This window comes from Mustelus asterias, chromosome 16 (assembly GCF_964213995.1).
Source record: "Mustelus asterias chromosome 16, sMusAst1.hap1.1, whole genome shotgun sequence".
NCBI classification, from domain to species: Eukaryota; Metazoa; Chordata; class Chondrichthyes; order Carcharhiniformes; family Triakidae; genus Mustelus; species Mustelus asterias.
This window is the reverse complement of record NC_135816.1, coordinates 36,148,229-36,159,452: the sequence shown is the minus strand read 5'-3', so window position 1 is coordinate 36,159,452 and position 11,224 is coordinate 36,148,229.

Here is an 11,224-nt window from a genome sequence, read left to right as displayed (position 1 = left end):
GGAGAGACTCCTGATCAGCCATGCTTGGTGTGGCGTGGCGCCCCTCAAGCTATCAGCCTCTGGCGATAGGCTAGAGACATGTTTCCAGTCAAACCTCTCAGTTGGAACAGATCAAAGTCTGCCTTGTGCACCACTGGGTGCAGCAAGAGAAACAACAACAAAACAAACAACAACATGTACTTATATGGCACCCTGAATATATGCCAAGGTGCTTCACAGGAATGATATAAAGCAAAAGTTGACACTGAGCCAGATAGGGAGATAGTAGTGAAATTAGTAACAGCTTGGTTGAAGAAGTAAGTTTCAAGGAGCGTTTTAAAAAATGAAAGAAAGGCAGAGAGGTTTCAAGAAGGAATTTAAGACCTTAGGACCATGGCACTGAAGGCATGGTCACTAACGATGGTGGTGCACTTAAAATCAAGGATGCTCAGGAGGCCTAAATTAGAGAAGTGTAGATATCTCGGTGGGTTTACACCCACTGGTCAGAAGAGGCCTTGAGTGTACCATCGGACACCGCATGTTCCCTCTCCAGGGCTACCCAACCGCGAACGCAGCCATGGTAGAGGAGCAGCCATTAGGGTCAGATGACCCCCTTGACCTCCTGCTGCTTGGACCTGGTGATGGCCACCCTGGCCTGGCCCAGGAGCAGGTTTACGAGGAGGATCTCCTCATTCCCTGCACATCCCCCCCCCCCCCCCCCCCCCCCCACCCGCCCCCCCCCCCCCCCCACACCAAACAAAGTTCAGTGCAACCAGAAATTGAGGAGCAGCCACTTCATATAATGAAAAAAGGGGCTGCAACCTCTGGCAATCTAAGTACATGTGGAACACAGATTCCCCTTGGCCATAGTAAATATATGTATATATATATATTTAATATATACTCCTGGGAGTCAGAGAACTACCTTAACCTATGATTGCATGGCACTGCTGCACACAACACCCTTCCCGCCAGATCCCCAGCCGGAAAAGGGAGGACTCCTGCATACAGCGTCCTCCACTGGGGACAACCCCCACCACAAGACAGTAGGACAGAAAGCATGGCATGTCCTGGTGGTGGAGGAAGGCAAGGAAATGAAGGGTGTGCAGCAGCAAGTTGTTGTGATATTGCCTGCATGTCAATGTAATGTAAAGGTGCTCAGCAGAACAAGGGTTAACATGGACTGGAGAAAAGCACACTCATGGTATGATGTAGCGAGTCACATGGTAATGAACCTGAGGGAACAGTTTGAATCAGCTCTGTAAGGAAGCAGCCATGGTGAACAGCACTGCATGATAATAACTTGGGAACTGCAAATAGCTAAAGACTACCAATGAACGGTTCATGTTTAAACATACAAGTCTCAAGATCTCATCATTGAGGTATCATCATGCACCGTATTAGAATGTGGCTGGCAGGGATGGGAGCTCCTGAAAGATATCATATCAGAGATAGTACCATAACCTGACATGGTGGCCCGCAATGATATGAAAAGTGGCATGAATGCATGAACCCAGAATGGTATCCCGAAGTATGAAAAACTGAAACCGAATTAGAGAGACGTGCACATAAGAGGAAAACATGAAGAAAAAGTTGAAGAAAATGGCAAGAGCCCGAGTGACACAATTCACGAGACAATGAACAAGAAACTATTTTTTTAAAAGAGCTGTACTTACATTGTAGAATAGGTTGCAGTCCCATGGGCACAGCAATAGTAGGTAGAAGCTGAAAGACAGCTGCAATAAAAATAAACTTATAAAAACAAGGCAGGTAGAGCAGAGGAAAATCAACAGAAAAAAAGGCTGGCAGAGTTAAATGTGGGAATCGGCAAAGCACTGTTAAAAATGAGGGAAATGTTTCTCCAGAACTACAACACACTCTGAATACCTTCCAAACATTTTGGAGGTGCTGAAATCTTAGTTTTTGAAAGCACTCTAAACTGAAGCTTCAAAATCTCTCATTTAAAACAAGGAAAGCACATTTTGTCCCAAACTAAGGCAGAGGCATAAAAATTCCAAGCCCAGTGCAGTGCAAAGGACTGAGACACCCTGTATCTTTATTGATGCATTGATGGCAATATACAACACCTGCAAAGCTTTTACAAAGATCTGCCCAGCAACAGGACCTAAAAAAAGAGGGAAGCCAACTGTAACCTGGCAACTACAACCTGTGTGAAGAAAATGGCCATTGCACTCAGTCTTAAAGAGGTAACAACATTTAAACAGTAAATACAAGAAAAAAAAAGCCATGGACAACAAATTAGAAGGGACCCCAGAGAGTGGGCATCTCTGCCAAAGGCAACAAGAGACCCAGAGAGAGGGTAACTCCACTGAGGATAACAAGGGACTCCAAAGAGAGGGGCAACATCATTGAGGGCAACAGGAGACCACAGCGAGAGGGAAGTTCCATTGAAGGCAACAGTAGACCCAAGAGCAAGGGCAGCAAGAAAATAAACAGTTGATTAACTTTCAGGGTCAAATGCAAAAGGAAGGCTTGACCATTTAGCAACATGAGGAAATGAAGATTGTCTTAAACAGCAGAATGGAAGCACAGCAGAAGACACTCGAGGTGACTCTACTGAATTACAGGAAAGCTGAAGATGAAGTGCGCGAGCTTCATGAACAATAAAAAAACCTGTTGAAAGTCCCTCCAATGCTACAAGAATTCCTTAGATCAAAGTTTATTCCTCTGGGAGGTTACAAAGAGAAGCAAAACGACTTCAATGTCACTCTGAACGTGCTGCAGAACCAGTTGGCAGAGAACACTCAACAATGTTCCATATTCCTGGAGGAAAATGAAAGCTACATGAAACTGAAAAGCTGAAAAAGAAGTTGAATGGTAGAGGAGGCACCATGGAGTGACACAGTGGCACAGTGGTTAGCACTGCTGCCTCACAGCGCCAGGGACTCGGGTTCGATTCCCAGCGTGGGTCACTGTCTGTGTGGAGTTTGCACGTTCTCGCCGTGTCTGCGGGGGTTTCCTCCGGGTCCTCTGGTTTCCTCCCATAGTTCAAAAGACATGCTGGTTAGGCGCATTGGCCATAATAAATTCTCCCTCAGTGTACCCGAACAGGCTCCAGAGTGTGGCGACTAGGGGATTTTCACAGTAACTTCATTGCAGTGTTAATGTAAGCCTACTTGTGACACTAATAAGTAAACTTTAAACTTTACTTTAAAAAAGGAGAAGATGTAGAACTTTCCAAGCTGTGGATAATGCAGCCATAATAGCACAATTACAGAACTGAAACAATTAAGACTTTGCCAGAGATGGACTCGATCAACAGTGAAATCAAAATGAAGGGCAGGGATAACGAACAGACAGAAATATGATCAGAAAATGTAAACCCGACACTGCAGCACAAGGAATTAGAACAAAAAGCTGAACTGGACGAACGGATTCATAAGCTTCGCAAACAAATGTTTGGCTGAGATTGTGAAACAAGTGAACGTGAAGGTTCCATTTGCAAAATGATACATCCAGCAAGAACATTGCGGAAACCACGGAGAAAGAAAATTCAAGCACACTCCAGGGATGAACGGAGTGCACATTCCCCTTAACAGGAATGTGAAGGACCCACAGTCAAATGGAGATATCGAAGTACCAGAAACAGAGTTACAGCTACTATTTCTCCAAATGTGACAGATCGAGATGAGGAAGAACTGTCAAGCCTCAAGACCGTCTGAATTTATAAAGTCAGAGACTTGAGATGAGGAGCAGGGACAGCAAGTAAAAATTGTATTGTAATACCCATTAGAAGGAAGGTAAGTTTTCTTTACAGAAGATAGGGGTATCTTAGAATCTCTACAGTGCAGAAGGAGGCCATTCGGCCCATCGAGTCTGCACTGACCACAATCTCACCCAGACTCTATCCCCGTAACTCCACATATTTGCTCTGCTAATCTCCAGACACGAGGGTCAATTTAGCATGGCCAATCAACCTAACCCGCACATCTTTGGACTGTGGGAGGAAACCGGAGCATTCGGAGGAAATCCATGCAGACACAGGGAGAATGTGCAATCTCCACACAGTCATCCGAGGTCGGAATTGAACTTGGGTCCCTGGCGCTGTGAGGCAGCAGTGCTAACGACTGTGCCACTGTGCCATGTGTTGTGATACTGCCTGCGTGTCATTGTAATGTAAAGGTGCTCAGTAGAGCAAGGATTAACATGGGACTGGAGAATAGCACCACCCATGCTTCTCATGCACAGAGTCACATGGTAATAGACTCTCAGAGAACAGTCTGAAACAGAACCCTGTAGTGAGCAACAAGCCTGCATGGTGAACAGCACCATGCATGATATTAACTTGGGAACTGTAAATAGTTAAAGACTGCCAATAAAGGGTTCATGTTTAAACATATGTGTCTTAATGTCTCCTCATTGAGACATCTGAAGAACCCATAATACAACACATGGTGGCAGCAAACAGCAACCACATTACGACACCCTGTGTGCTGAATGGAATGGCACAGAGAGAATTTCCATGAGACAGCTCAAATTGTGGGCTTGCAACACCCAAGGGAGGTGTCAGGGATGCAGGACCAGTGTGAAATTCCGTCCTAGTGGGGGTCAGTTTGGATGGAGAGCCACCACATGTCTGAGCCACCTTGACACCACAAGTGGCGTCGTGTCCAGGCACCACTGTTTCAAGGCTGTGGAAGGTTTTGGCTGTGAGCAGGATATTAACGGACACACAAATGGCAAGTCCCACTGCTCCCCCATCCAGCACGCCCCAGACACTGGTCACCCCGGCAGCCTGAGCCCTCTGCCGCAAGCCAGCATGCTCCATACTTGTGGTAAACCACTGTTAGCTTATTGCCTGTGTGTGTGTGACATGCCTGGACACGTCCCTGCTGGCCCTGCCCGGGACTCCTCCCCCCCTGGTCCAGGTACAAAGGTGACTGCTCCCCACCCCCTGCCTCAGTCTCTGGACCAGTTCATCGGCATGGGTGTGCTCCAAGTCTTTTGCTAATAAAAGCCTATTTGTTCTTGCATACAAACTAGTCTTTGCTTGATTGATGGTGCATCAATATTGATGGAGGTATGTGTTCCTGAGCAGCAGCTCTCTAACAATAGTTGTTACTCCTGAGAGAGCTCCGGCATGAGGCAAACATGTTCCAGGCCTTGATCAGTTCGCTACAAAAGACAGGCAATTCCTGCAAAGAAGGCATGGAGACCTCCCAGATCTAAAAACAGGAGCTACAGGTCACAGCTGGAGGCCAACATCGCCAGAGCACACCATCTACGAAGGAGCTCAACGTCAAGGTATAGTTGCTGTGTCTGGAGATGGAAAGTCTCCACCTGGATGCTAAAACAATCCCCTATCTATACTTTCTTATCAAAGAACAATAAACAAAAACAAATGATCAGTAAATCCTCTATCTACACTTCCTCAAAGACAATTAATACACATTAGCTGCTTCTCTTAACCTTAACGATGTAATTTAAAAATTTTATAACAATATAATTTCACAAGATAGCAACACTTATGATCAGGGAAGGATGCTGGAAACAGGTTCAGTGGTGAATAGAATCGAATATAGAATTTTATTATCCACGCAAAGGTGGAATTTAACTTTGGCTTCACCTCCAGTATAACATATAATCACACAGTCATTTGTTTAAAAACAGGAACTATTTTAATAAGGTCACAAAAATAACTCAAAATGAAAGTAAAATAATGTTCCACCTTTCTTAATACACAAATATAAACTTAAATTTATACATTGTTACTAAAAGTGCTTACTCTCACTACACTGTAAAATTCTTGTGTGTCCAGTACCTAACAACTATGCTAATTTCAAGATTATTTTCCTCTCTAAGCAGTCTTTTAATACACTTCTAAATGTTCATAAATGTTCACAATGTTCCTCCAACTTTCCTTTCTGCAGTATCTGCTACAGGGTAAATGTGATTTCCTTAGAGAGAGTCTCAGGATGCCCATAAGAATCCATAATAAATGGTATGATTCATAATTAAGGAACCATGCTGAGTTTGTTTCCCACCTCTGAGTAAACCCGGTTTCAAAATGCTTTATGTACTGGGCAATTAATTAATGACACAGGATAAAAATTTAGCATATCCTGAACTTTTAATGTTTGCACACATTCCTGTTCATTGTAACTGTTGAAATCTTCTGCATCTATGATTTAAAAATCACAGCTGGAATTGAATGTGCATTTATATTTCCTGTTTGTAATAAAATGCAGTTGCTTTAACAGTATTGATTTATTAAGGATTAAAATTGTAAACTATTACCAAGGGGAGAAAATATGCCACCATAGGCTCAGAAACACATTAACATGATTAAAAACATCTTCAAATATGTGCAGGTATTGTATCAGAAATGTGCATATTACAATGATTTATAAATACTGCATTTATTTCATGATTAGAAAAGTCCATAAGCCACAAGTACCGCAGACACCAAATAACAAAAATTAGTATCGTGCTACACTGCTATTGATACAAATTATGTAATATTTTATATCCATTTAGCTGCAGAGATGGGGCTTGGTACACAAGTAAAAAGCTAATGTCAATGATTGTGACATAGACAACAATTTCCTCCGATGTGCCTGGTTCTGAAGTAATAGCAACCTCATTCAGCAGACCTTAACCTCCTAAAGGGAAGTGGGCCAGTAAAATAATTTAAAACAGGCAGTGCAGCTGGTTTCCAGAGACAATTGGGCACATTTCTACAATGGGAAATAGCTGAGGACTACTGAAGGTAGGGATGAGCCAATCAAAGAAACAATGATTGTCGTGTTGTACTTGAGGAAGCCCACAACAGCACCAGATGAGAGTTTTCAACTTCTGTAGGAATTGGAATCTGTACTCAACCCCAAAGTAAGAACGTTACTGTCAAAGAGTAACCATATTGGCAAAAAGGACAATCACTAAGGTCACTATGGACGTGGGGTTATTAATAGAAAATTTGATCACACCAAAGATGAGAGGCTGGAAAACAGCACTGATTGTAAAGAGGGAAACAAATCTAAGCACCTTTCTGTTTTGTCGATGAGTGGTGCGGAGAAATGTCCCTCATTGTAAATCCTAGCACAGAAAAACCATCGACAAACCATGAAAAACATGACACGTTGTCTGAGCTGTACAGTGCCTGTAGCTACACTATTTCTGCTATGAAGTGAAAATTGTTCCATAACCTTTAGCTCAAGTCCACCACAGATTTAAAATGAATTGACCAATATTCAGTCCTAGTTCCAATATTGTTTTATTGGTTAAATGTAGAGGGACAAATTAACATTTAATTAAAAAATTACTGTAAGATTACTGTAAAATTCAGTATATGGATGGCCCGACCAGAGAGGAGGCAAAACTTGACCTCCTCTTGGGAAATAAGGAAGGGCAGGTGACAGAGGTGTTAGTGAGGGAGCATTTTGGGACCAGTGACCTTAATTCTATTAGTTTTAAGATAGCTACGGAGAATGATAGGTCTGGCCCAAAAGTTAAAATTCTAAATTGGGGCAAGGTCAATTTTGATGGTATCAGGTAGGAACTTTCAAAGGTTAATTGGGGGAGTTTGTGGTAAAGCTAAGGGACGTTAGGTAAGTGGGAGGCTTTCAAAAGTGTGTTAACATTCCTCTTAGAGTGAAGGGCAAGGTTGGTAGAAGTAGGAAACTACAGAAGTGAGGCCCTTGTCAAGAAGAAGGAGGCACATGACATGCATAGGCAGCTGGGATCAAGTGAATCCCTTGAAGAGTATAGGTGGTGCAGGAGTAGAGTTAAGAGGGAAATCAGGAGGGCAAAAAGGGGACACGGAATTGTTTTGGCAGATAAGACAAAGGAGAATCCAAAGAGCTTTCCACAAATACATAAAGGGCAAAAGAGTAACTAGGGAGAGAGTAGGGCCTCTTAAGGGTCAACAAGGTCATCTATGTGCGGATCCACAAGAGATGGGTGAGATCCTAAATGAACATTTCTCATCAGTATTTACTGTTCAGAAAAGCATGGATGTTAGGGAACTTGGGGAAATAAATAGTGATGTCTTGAGGAGTGTACATATTACAGAGGAGGTTGTGCTGGAAGTCCTAAAGTACATCAAGGTAGATAAATCCCCATGACCTGATGAAGCGCATCCCAGGACATTGTGGGAGGCTAGGGAGGAAATTGCGGGTCCCCGAGCAGAGATATTTGAATCAATGTTAGTCACAGGTGAGGGGCCTGAAGATTGGAGGGTGGCAAATGTTGTGCCTTTGTTTAAAAATGGCTGCAGGGAAAAGCCTGGGAACTACAGGCAAGCGAGCCTCACATCTGTGGTGGGTAAGTTGTTGGAAGGTATTTTGAGATCTACAGGCATTTAGACTTGCAAAGACTGATTAGTGACAGTCAAGCATGGCTTTGTGAGTGGAAAATCATGTCTCACATTTGATTGAATTTTTTGAAGGGGTAACCAAGAAGGTAGATGAGGGCAGTGCAGTTGTTGTTGTCTACATGGACTTTAGCAAGGCCTTTGATAAGGTACCGCATGGTAGGTTGTTGCATAAGGCTAAATCTCATGGGATTCAGGGCGAGGTAGCTAAATGGATACAAAATTGGCTTGATGACAGAAGGTAGTCATGATGTGGAGATATTGGCGTTGGACTGAGGTAAACACAGTAAGAGTTTTAACAACACCAGGTTAAAGTCCAACAGGTTTATTTGGTAGCAAATGCCATTAGCTTTCGGAGCGCTGCTCCTTCGTCAGATGGAGTAGGTTTCTCACTCCATCTGACGAAGGAGCAGCGCTCCGAAAGCTAATGGCATTTGCTACCAAATAAACCTGTTGGACTTTAACCTGGTGTTGTTAAAACTCTTATTGATGACAGAAGCCAGAGGGTGGCTGGAGAGGGTTGTTTTTCAAACTGGAGAGCTGTGACCAGCAGTGCGTCTCAAGGATCAGTGCTGGGTCTACTGTTATTTGTCATTTATATTAGTGATTTGGATGAGAATATAGGAGGCATGGTTAGTAAGTTTGCAGATGACACCAAGATTGGTGGCACAGTGGATAGTGGAGAAAGTTATCTCCGATTGCAATGGGAACTTGATCAATTGGGCCAATGGGCTGACGAATGGCAGATGGAGTTTAATTTAGATAAATGCGAGGTGATGCATTTTGGTAGATTGAACCAGGGCAGGACTTACTCAGTTAATGGTAGGGCGTTGGGGAGAGTTGCACAAGAAAGAGATCTAGGGTACAAGTTCATAGCTCCTTGAAAATGGAGTCACAAGTGGACAGAGTGGTGAAGGCGGCATTCAGCATGCTTGATTTCATTGGTCAGAACATTGAATACAGGAGTTGGGACGTCTTGTTGAAGTTGTACAAGACATTGGTAAGGCCACACTTGGAATACTGTGTGCAATTCTGGTCACCCTATTATAGAAAGGATATTATTAAACTAGAAAGAGTGCAGGAAAGATTTACTAGGATGCTACCGGTACTTGATGGTTTGAGTTATAAGGAATGGCTGGATAGATTGGGACTTTTTTTCTCTGGAGTGTAGAAGGCTGAGGGACGATATTATAGAGGTCTATAAAATAATGAGGGGCATAGATCAGCTAGAAAGTCAATATCTTTTCCAAAGGTAGGGGAGTCTAAAACTAGAGGGCATAGGTTTAAGGTGAGAGGGGAGAGATACAAAAGTGTCCAGAGGGACAATTGTTTCACACAGAGGGTGGCGAGTGTCTGGAACAAGCTGCCAGAGGTAGTAGTAGAAGCATGTACAATTTTGTCTTTTAAAAAGCGTTTAGGGATATGGGCCAAATGCGGGCAATTGTGTCTAGAGTAGGGGTTTAAGAAAAAGGGTGGCATGGACAAGTTGGGCCGAAGGGCCTGTTTCCATGCTGTAAACCTCTATGAATCTATGTGTGCCAGGATTGAAGCTTAAATTCTTAATTGCTTCAATTACTACTCTGATCATGCAGAATTCTGAGCTTCTACAACTTATTCAACGTGAGAATGGAATTATTAAATAGAATAAGTGGCACTTTGTCCTTTTACTTTGAGACCTGGATTGAGATCCAGCTGTGACTGAAGCAGTAAACATTTCTCTCTCTGTAAAAAATTTGGAAATGCTTAACTAGAGCATCAGAAGTTCAGAGCAGAAAATTTCCTGTAATACAATATGCACTCGAGACCAAACACACAAAAAAATGCCCCATTCCACTTGCCATTGATGCAATGGAATTTTATGAGAACCATTTAGCATATACATATTTCAGTCTTGTTTTATTATTCATTAATGGGACATGGGTGTTGCTGGCTGGCCAGCATTTATTGCCCATCCCTAGTTGCCCTTGAGAAGGTGGTGGTGAGCTGCCTTCTTGAATCGCTGCAGTCCACGTGCTGTGGGTTGACCCACAATGCTATTGAGGGAATTGCAGGATTTTGACCCAGCGACTGTGAAGGAATGGCGATATATTTTCAAGTCAGGATGGGGAATAGCTTAGAGGGAAACTTGTAGGTGCTGGTGTTCCCATGTATCTGCTGCCCTTGTCCTTCTAGATGGAAGTGGTCGTGGGTTTGGAAGATGCTGTTTATGGATCTTTGGTGAATTGCTGCAGTGCATCTTGTAGATAGTACACACTGCCTTGTTGAATGCAAAGCAATTTAAACAAAAATCTATAACAGAAATAGCAGCTATCAATTACTTAGAGCTACTTTCTCATTAAAGGGAATTTTAGCTCATTTTCGTTTTGCTTTTAATTTTAAATTGTCAGTAACAAGTTAGTGAGTATAACACTTATGAATTTACCAATTTACTGCTAACCGAACCTCTTGATTTAACACTTAACTCATTCACTGCCGTTCAAGTTTATCGATATGCTTTTTCTTTCTAAAGACCATACCAAGATAGGGCATGGTGCGGAAGATTAATGCACAAGGTGACCTGTCAATATCACTAACCACGTAATTATTCAGGGTAGGAGTCACACATTACTGACCCAATAATGATCAATAAAATGGTGAGATGAATAGTTTTTCAGTTTCTGCTTGTACAACAAATATTGACTGGTCAGTCACACCATATTGAATGTGAAATGTTGTTAGTTGACGATTTTCGATTGAGGTTTCACTTTTGTCTAAGTTAAAGGTTTGTGGGTTCAAACTCCACTTTGGAGAGGAGCATTGAATCCAGGTCGACACTACGATGTAACACTAAAGAAGAGTGGTACTTTCAGCAGCCCCATCTTTAGTGATGTTAAACTATGTCTGCTTCTCATGGTGGACATAAAAAGAACACGT